We start from the raw sequence: 10,005 nt of genomic DNA on the forward strand, positions 1-10,005 counted from the left end.
CTACAATACCATGGTCATAAATGGGAAAACGCCCTGCTAACATCCATCCATCCATCTACCCATTCTTTCAACAAATTTTTTTTTAAGATTTTTTAAAAGATTTTATTTATTTATTCATGAGAGAGAGAGAGAGAGAGAGAGAGAAGCAGAGAGAGAAACAGGCTCCCAAGGAGCAGGGAGCCCGACGCGGGACTCGATCCCAGGACCCTGGGATCATGACCTGAGCCGAAGACAGACACTTAACCATCTGAGCCACCCAGGCGCCCCAACAAATATTTTTGATTGTCCACTCAGTGCCAGGTACTATGCCAGATGCATCAATGATAACAGCTCTGGGGAAAGACGGAGAAGCCTTTACAGGCATACCTGGAAACTCAACTATTTCTACCAGCAATATTCTCTGGGAAAATGAGCAAGAGATTATGTATGTGTGTACATTATGTACATATATATACACATATAATACACACAGAGTGATATTCAAACTGTTTTAACCATCAGTTAGGTGGATACATCTATTTTACCCTGAAGCTCTTATTCACAGAAAAGGTGTGCTGGAATGACGTGAGAAGAGGTAGGAGAGGTAGGAGAAGGCATAGTAAGATGATCTACCAGCAAGCATAGGACTTAGGGTACAGCTTTGAAGAGAGATTTTAAACCTCTCCATCTTTCTTTCTTTTACAACCTCACAGGGGAAAAGATGTCAGTAATGAATTAGAGATTGAAGCATCTGATTTTTTTATTGTTTGAGTATCCACACACCTTTGGCAACTGTTTTCTAGGGACTATCAATCTTTGTGCTGAAAAACACTGCATTACTTAAAAAAAAAAAAGTGGCTTTTTGTGAAAAGCAGGGCAATGGTCAACCAAGAGAGATGATAAACCCAACTCTTACCGGCAGAGCTGATAATGATCAGTCAGTTGCATGCTATTTCACAGCTGATACCTCTTTCAACAACAACAACAACAAAAAAGGAAAAAATGATATTAATTGCAAAAGTTTCACAGATGTCTGCAGCAGTTGACCAGAGCTCCTGGGTTATTGCTTGTCAGACTATTAATGGGTTTGGCTAACCATGACAGTCATTACTTTTCCCCCTCCTGTGAGCTACTTTCTGTGTAATTTATGCATAGGTTTTGCCAAGATTTGACAACTTTCAGGATATTAACATAAAATTAGACTGCAGAGCTGAACAATGGGTGGCTTTAAAATTAGCTGTGGTGAAAACCAGTCAAACAGAATTGGCTTTTCCTTTGCCTTGCTTCTAAGTTTATTATCGATGTCTTCCTTTCCACATGTAAGAGATCATGTCAGCAATTATGCACAGATTGGAGGAAGGAGGAAGGTCTGAGAGAGGCATGCTATCCTATGACCTTGAGGAAGAGGCTCTTGTAACCCAGGCAAGCTCCTGCTAGATAGAATGCCTGACAATGGCTGAAATGAACTTGTGCAGCAACCATTGCTGAAATTGATCAAAACACACCCCCATTTTGAAGCTCATCTGAGAGGAGAACTTTTCCCTCTCTCGGTTCCACACAGCTTGCTCTTGAATGCCATTACAGAATGCAATGTGCGTGTTAATAAGCCAGGACATCTGGTAACCAGCTTTTTTCTGATTCATTAACCGACTCTGCTTCGGTGGCCAGGGGGGATGAGAGGAGAAACTGGAAGGTTTTGCTTTTAGCAAACGGGCACTTGATATATGCCTTGCATCTTTGGTCTCGCCTCAACTTTTAAACTTTACTCCAAGGTTAGCATTTAAATGCAAGCAACTGGGCGCCTGGGTGGCTCAGTTGGTTAAGCAACTGCCTTCGGCTCAGGTCATGATCCTGGAGTCCCGGGATCGAGTCCCGCATCGGGTTCCCTGCTCGGCGGGGAGTCTGCTTCTCCCTCTGACCCTCCTCCCTCTCATGCTCTCTGTCTCTCATTCTCTCTCTCTCAAATAAATAAATAAATAAATCTTTAAAAAAATTAAAAATAAAAAAATAAAATAAATAAATGCAAGCAACCTTCGGTGAGCAGTGTCTTGTCCCATTTGGAAAACAAATAGTACTTAAATCATTCTGTATAGTCTGAGAATGCAGAAAAGAGGACACGAATCTTAGAAATCGTGTAGCCTAAATCCTATTTTAAGGCAGATCGGAAGGAAAGAACTTGCTTTGGATCACACAGTCTATGCCCACCAAAGCAGGGCATAGACTCCACATCTCTTGACCCTCCTTCCAGTCTTTCTATGTCAGCACATTGTTTTCGCTAACTTTTGTTTTTTTCATTTGCCTTATTGTTATTTTTTAAGTCACCAAACAGTGTCTGCCTCATTTTTCTTTCCTGACCTCCCATTCATATGCCTTAGAACACCAAAGCCAACTACAAGTGCCAAATCAGTCCTCCTGCCTCCTCTAATAAGTGATTAGGGACCCATTCAAGCATTTATAAAAGGTACTTAGGGATAGTTAAACTTTTGAAGAATGGACAACTTCAATCCAGGTTATGAGTAACCCTAGGGAATAGAATTAACTAACTAGAATACAATGAGAAAACTCAAATAGAAAATAGGCAAGGTTCTAAAAACCTCCCAATAATCAAGATGTTTCAAATTTTTTAAAAAATACCATTACCCCCCTCAGAAATTTTTTAAAAAGCAAAAAACCTTCTTACTGAAGTAAACCAGGTCTGAATGCTGCAGAGAGTGATTTGAGCAAAAGAAGTCTGACTTGATGGTACATGTTGGGCGATGAAATGGACAATGAAGTTTCCATATGTTGTTTTTATGCAGTAATTAGAAACTGTCACACACCGTTTCATTTTTTCATTTCCTTGGGCTTATTTGCATGTTGGAACTTCCTTTGGAGCAGAATGGAGAGCATCAAACTGGCACCCAGTTGAAATGAGGAGCAGTGGCTTGCGGGTGTCCTCCCCACCTCAGAGGCAGGAAGGAAGCCGGGGGCAGGTAGGGCGGGGGGTGCAGGGGACGGCGAGGCTGTCAGTGGTGCAGCTGCCCTGGACGCTGCTCACATGGCGCCTCACCCTGCCTGGGTTGAACCGCTAACCAAGCCCTCCAATTGGTCATTCTGGAGCACTTTGGCTCCCCTCAGCTGATCTCCCCCTTAAAGCACTTTCATTCCATCCCAATTATCTTTCCTTTTCTATTTGCCTGGGCAGATTTGAAGGCAGGTACCCCATCTTGCCTACTGCCAGGCACAATATGGTTCCCACGGGACCTTGGCAAATCTGAATAAATAACCTTTTCATGTCTGGATTCTTATTTTCTATCTTTTTCTATCTTTTTAAAAAATCATCAGCAGGGGTGCCTGGGTGGCTTAACTAGTTAGTTAAGCATCTGTGTTCGGTTTAGGTCATGATCCCAGAGTCCTGGGATCGAGCTGCTCGGCGGGAAGTCTGCTTCTCCCCCTCCCTCTGCGCCTCCTCTCTGCTCATGGCTCTCTTTCTCTCTCTCTCTCAAGTAAATAAATAAAAATTTTAAAAAAATAAAAAATAAAAAATCATCAGCATTGTAAAAACAAAAAATTAGTCCAAGCAGTTTCCATTTAATAAGGATTGTAGCTGGAAGTTATAAACTCCAAAAGTCTTTTGAGTGTCAACTGCATTCTAAAAATCTGCTGCTTTCTACTACTAAGCTGTTACTAGTGAAATGAGAAATCCCAGGAAGCTGGAAGAAGAAAGAAACTTCATTTGTCTAAGATAGAATATCTACCTACCTGGACAGCTATTCAACAGAATATTAAATGACCCGGAACTGTAAGAAGAATTGAATTAGGTGGACATGATTTGACTTACTATATAGTAAAACAGTTTCCAAATATCACATTGTTGTCAGAAAGAAATTCCTTGAGAAGTTTAAAACGCCATCTTAATTAAAATCATTTAAATAAAGAATTTATTTAAAAATAAGCATCAAGAAAAACCTCTGATTAATTCCACCTCCAGAAGCAAGTATTATTACTATTTTGATATCTGACTTTTTCACATATGAATATATAGATACGTTTATATATAAATTGTTCACAAAAAAGTTGGCTAATAAACTAGTGCTTTGTAAAATACTTTTTTGGCATAAAAGACATCAAGAACATTTTTTTCACGACCAATATTACATTATTTTAATGGCTAAATTCTAGAATATAAGTATTCCATATTTTATTTAGGCAATCTCCTTATTTTTAGGACATCTGGATGTTTTAAAATTTTTCCTGTTGTAATTGATGTGATGACCATTGCTGAACTTTGGTCTTAAGTGTATTTCTGTGGGATCTATTTTCAGAAGTAGAAGTGCCTGGTAAAAGGCTATGCCCATTTTTAAGGCTTTAGATACATATTGCCATATTGCCATTTGCCTTCCAGAAAAGTTGTATTAATTTAGAATCCCACCAGCAGAGCATGGCACACTTGTTTCCTCGCTCCCCTGCCAACACGCGATATTATGGTTCTTTTTAATCTTTGCTAATCTGAGGAGTGAAAAATGGTGTGTCTTTGTTGTTTTAATTAATTCATTCCTGAAACCAGTGTTTCTGGAGCTAGAATGGCACCTACTCGCTCCTATACATAATTGCATGTCAGTCGTTATACCTAGAATTCCTTATCACTTGTATTTTATGGTACTGTCGGGGGTTTACAGCAAGTAAAACTAATCTGCTTAGGCCACAAGGCTGTTTGGCCTCCTAGGAAAATACAGACTTATGTAAATAAAGCATGGGGGCTATATTCTTCCTTGTGTCTGGGAGACTACAAAGTACAATGACATTTAAAAGCCATCCTTTGCTTGATGCTGAGGGAGAAAGGCGTGAGCTGGCTGGAAGGTAACACTACTACTATTGGTCAGCCCCGGGGATGGAATCCGTTGGCTGCAGTGTGGCTGCTAGAGGTGACTGTTGGTATCTGTAACATGTTGATGTGTGAAGGGAAGAAAGCAATCCTATTCCTCAGGAGAACCCTGCATATGTCAAGTATATTGTCTCATTAAGCCAATCCATTTATCAACCCGCTGAATGCCAATTAAATTGCACAGGATGGTGCAGGTATATGGTGGGCTGTTGGTGCCAAACTTTATTACAGCTGAGCTTTTCTGGCACAGGATGTTCTACCCAGCAAAATGGCAGGCATGTCAAAGCCAAATTAAATGTTCTTGAAATAATGCCTTTAAAGAGGATGAAATGCCACAACCTGGCAGAAGAGAACGTGAAATGTAATGTCAGTTCTTAGTGTACTTCTAGTTCCAATGAAGATGTCAAGGCTCAGATCCAGCCAGTGCCAAATGTCTTCACAGCGTGCAAATTAGATCAGTGTAATTTCATCAGGAGAATGATCAGACTCTGCTGTAGCTATGGTTGAATTCACTGCTTCTGCCGGGGGCTGGGCTGGGGACGGGGGGCCAGCTGAGCTCACACTGCCATCCTCAGAAAGAGAGGGAATCTGATTTAATGTATTGTTCTCTCGATGCCACTGTTGAAAGTCGGCCCCACCTCTCAGAAATATTGCTAAATGAGCATCTAACATAGATTACATTGATTTTGTTTGGAATTAAAAAAAAAAAATCTGTTCCATGAAAATTAAACCCCAAGTAAGTAAAATACTAAGCCAGCTGCCAGGAGGGTATTAGAAGCAGAAGAGTTTTATGTTTGTGATTAAACATGAGATTTGTATGAAAACATAGATATTGGTATGAAATACTTAAAGTGTTCAAATTCCAGCTATGTTTGGAAATATATATAATCTAATACATTGATGTAATGACACATATTCTTAAGAGGCACCAGAGATAAATTGGTAATACAAAATAAACAATACTCAAAATATCTAAAAAAAAAGCCCATTTAGAATGTTGCAACTAATATTCAGTGTTAAGTGTAGGAAAAAGGGATCAGGGTATGTATTTGGGGAAGGACACTATAAGTGATTTACCGTTTGGAATAAATTTATATAAACCAATTTTATAACAAAAGGACACTTATCCTGAAATTGTTCCCTTTTTTAAATTGTTTCTTAATGCAGCACTGTTCAATGGATTCCTGAAATGTTATTTTGGTTTAAAAATGGATTTTTCTTTTCTTTCTCACATATAGTTTTCTATCAGAATAATAGTGTCAGGTTTCCTCTTTGGATTTGTTAACTGTATCCTCAGGAAAGACAAAGCAGAAATCCTAACACTTGGGTGGAAGCTAAAGCAGCTAGAGAATTTTCAGTGTTTCATGTTTAAAGAAGTTGTGGTTGATTTGCAGCCTTTTCAAACTATACACATTATGCTAAAGCCATAATAAAACACATCATTTTAATTTTATTTGCATAATATTTTTAAATGTTTATTGTACGATCTTTATAAAATATATAAACAATGCTAACTAATGAAGAGGAAAATAAAAAATTACCCATAACCCACCATCCAGACATAACAATGCTAATACTTTTATATATAGTTTCTAGTCTTCAATCAGTTTACCTCTGATTTTTTTCCAGTTGGGGTTCTATTGTTTATATAGTTTTATCTCCTGCTCTTAACATATCATGAGCATTTTCTATGCCAATAAACAGTCTTTAAAATGATTTTAATGGTACATAATACTCTATTGTATGTAACCTCCCCTATTATTGGATATTTGTATCGGTATTTATTTAGCTATTTACCTTCACAATGAACATACAAATACATTTTTTTGTCCAAATCTAATTAATTTCTTAGGACAAATTCCTAAGAGTTAAAGAATTACTAAGTTAAGGGTATGAATTTTCAAGGTTCTCGTTACTACCATGCTATTTCTCAGAATCTACCTACAAATCTATGGTTTGTAGCCCCCCAAAAAATGCCTTGATAAAACAATTTATCCATAAAACAATTCATTTTTCTGTACCAACAGCCATGTTATGACTTCTACATTTCAAACCTTAAATTAAATAGAAATGGGATGAAAAATAGTTCAAAATACTCTAAAACTGCTTGAAGTCTGAGACTAAGATTATGGCTCTCTTCCCTCTGTTATTGCTATTCACTAATGAAAAATGTGCATTCTCAGTTGCGGAAACTAACTTAACTGATTGATTCAATTATTGTAGAACACAGTGAAAGTCAATGAAAATGATTTTCCTGGCCTTGAAACTATTTTGACATTCTCCCCGTATATTTACATGGTATAGACAAACCAACAATTTATGAAAAGCTAGTGTAACTTTGAATTACTTTTCATTCCTATATATTTCTTCAAAAGCATTTAGACTCTCTACTGTGGAACTTTCTTTCATTTTCTATTTGAGCAATAGGCACAAGACCCAAGGCTATCCCTGGGGCTTGCCAAGGCCCAGATGCCAAACCTTGGAACATTCTAGTAGCAACATCTGGCCTTTGGGTGAGCTCCACAGGCAGCTGTGCACTCAGCTCAGAATTACCTCCGGGGATGCCACATAGTCAAATAATCTACTGATATTGGGGCTGGCTGTTCTCTGAGGAAACATTTGTCTTTCTGCTCACTTTGAATATGTAGCAGATAACATTAGAGCTATTAATTATGTGGAAAAATAATGTTTTCTACACAAAACAATTTGTTTTAAAATCTTGCTTCGTTACTTTAATTGGTAATGTTGCATTCCCGCCTAGTTTCCAGCTGTTTGTGACATTTTTCAAGAGTCAGGAGAGATGCTGACTATTTCCATTCTGGATAAATTTTGAACTGCAACAAATTTACGAAAAGTGGCCAGATTTGCATTTACAAGTGGCTTAAATTATTGATGGTAATTGAAAAAAAGATACCTCCAAGACATTTCCTCAAAAATAGCTTTCCTAGTTGATTGTGTTAAGAATATTTCCTAAGTATCTACGATGCTGTGATCCACTCGGATAATTGGTTTCCTGTCATCAGATGGCTAAAGATCTGTTTTAATGTCTTTTTCAATCAAGAGATTAAAATCCATGTTCAAACAACACCAGTAATTAATTTAAAGTTATTATCAATTTAGCATAAAGAGTAATCCCAACTGTTTTCCTTTTTGAGTATGCAAGATTAATCAGACACAAGAAAAAAATACAATTAATGTATTGCCCCCAACAATTTTCTGTTTTTCAAGGGAAAAGACAAAAAAAATGCATTTATGAGTATTTGCCTAGTATGTGAAAAACAAGACCTAACTAATATGTCAAAAACACAACACAAAAACTTCTTCTGATAAATCTTTATCCTATAATTTTTAGAAATTGCTAGATTTTAGCTTCTTAATAAACTCTGCTTATTGTAACATTACTGTGTAGTTCATTTTCATGATAATGAACTGTTCAAATTTTTATACTTCCTTAAAGGTGTATTTTCCAAGAAAGTTTAAAAGCAGAAATGTGTTTCCATCTATTTGGAGAGTTTGATATTTTTTAGTATTTTTCAAGGAAAACATTATTTATATAATCTTGAGTTGCAGTACTGATTGAGTGATTAGTATTTTCTAGCATAGATTCAAAATGTGAACATATAAATTAAATGCTTTATTTCTGCAATAAAATCAGACTTCAATTGGATATTTACCCACCGTTCAAAAGAAGTAGGAAAAATCCCTCTATAAGGACCATTTAAATGTAGTTTCCCTACAATGTCTAAATGATTAAGATTGAGGATCAATATGATAGAATATAGATAGATGGTTCTTAAGCAAACCCAATGCAATGGAAATTATTGATTGGGTTGTAAAATTGGCAGCAAACGGTCAGTTGAAGACATTCAGGTTTTGGCATTTCTGCTTTCTCATAAAGGGAATAATTGCTTTTTTTTTAATATACAGAAATAATTTATTGCCTTTTCACAAGGATGTAACTACTCAAGCTTTGCTGAAGCTTCGTATTCCATGAAGGCATCTAACATGACAATCTGCACGCAGAGCTGCTCCTTCCTCCCCTATCCATTTATGTGGTAGTTTTCATGGATTTCTGGCCAGATGTCACAGACAAAGGCCAGCAGGTTATCCAGGACTTCATCCTTGTTCTGCTGGAAGTAGGCCTGGAGGATGGTCATCTTCTCCTGGGTCTCCTTCTCCACTTCGGTGCTGCAGCTGCCATGGGATCCCAGAGCCGCAGCTTCCTTGGCCTTGAACTCCTCTCTTTGCAGGCGGTATTGTTCAATTTCAGCCTGAACTTCTTCTTTGGCCTGCTTCAGCCTCCGGTTCTTTCACTTGCGGGCCTCCACCACCTTCTCGGCAGCCCGCTTCTCGGCCTGCAGCAGGTGCTGGATGCCCTGCGACTGGCTGGCCATGGCGGCGGCGACTCTGAGGCCGAGGGATGCGGCCTAAATCGGTTCAAGCAGGGCGATAATTTCTTTTTTAACTAAAGACTTAGAAACAACCAAATTAGCCCACATAACATGAGTTAATATAGCCTGTTTTGTAAAACTATCAACCTGAACAGAACTATTACGAATTACTGTATGAACCAGACAACTAAGAAATCTTTCTTATGCACTTGGCACCGAGCTCAAATTCAACGACCCAGAAACTACCAAACTGTGTTTAACTTTGCTCTTTTCCCTTCAAACCTATCCTTTCTTTCAATTCTTAAATATGCACTTTCTCATTGGCTTTTATTCCTGTGGACGAGGTCTAAAATTTTCCATAATGCTGTCACTGGTCACAACTTTGTCTTGTCCCTGGCTTCACTCATCAGTGGGGCATGGGGATTAGATTAGCCTTGTTCCACTTCTCTGTTCTGACTTCGAATCAAATGGTCACTCTGATAGTCTGAACAAAATGGGGTAAAAAAAAAAAAAAAAAAACAACTTTTATTTTGTCCCTATAGGAAGAAAAATGTCTTTAGGTTAGCAATGAGCAACCCAAATGTGGCTGGGACAATAATCTGTCTCTACTTCGGCACTGTCATAGATAATCCCTTAGGCCCATATTTTCCTCCACTTGAGAGCAGGGACAGCACCAGCACGTAGTCTCTAGCTAGTGCCTTAGACTGAAGCAATAAATTGCAGCATGGGTGTCGATGCCAGGTGAGAGCAAGAAGGTGGAGACAAAGGCTC

General features: G+C 38.2%; 1 pseudogene; it reads right to left on the bottom strand.

Annotated features, from left to right (window-relative positions):
- Positions 1-8,766: 8,766 nt before the first annotated feature.
- On the bottom strand, positions 8,767-9,264 carry LOC123839056 (V-type proton ATPase subunit G 1-like; annotated as a pseudogene).
- Positions 9,265-10,005: the final 741 nt, after the last annotated feature.

This window comes from Mirounga angustirostris, unplaced genomic scaffold (assembly GCF_029215605.1).
Source record: "Mirounga angustirostris isolate CCGP_5_RB_7025 unplaced genomic scaffold, mMirAng1.0.hap1 SCAF_3, whole genome shotgun sequence".
Taxonomy (NCBI): domain Eukaryota; kingdom Metazoa; phylum Chordata; class Mammalia; order Carnivora; family Phocidae; genus Mirounga; species Mirounga angustirostris.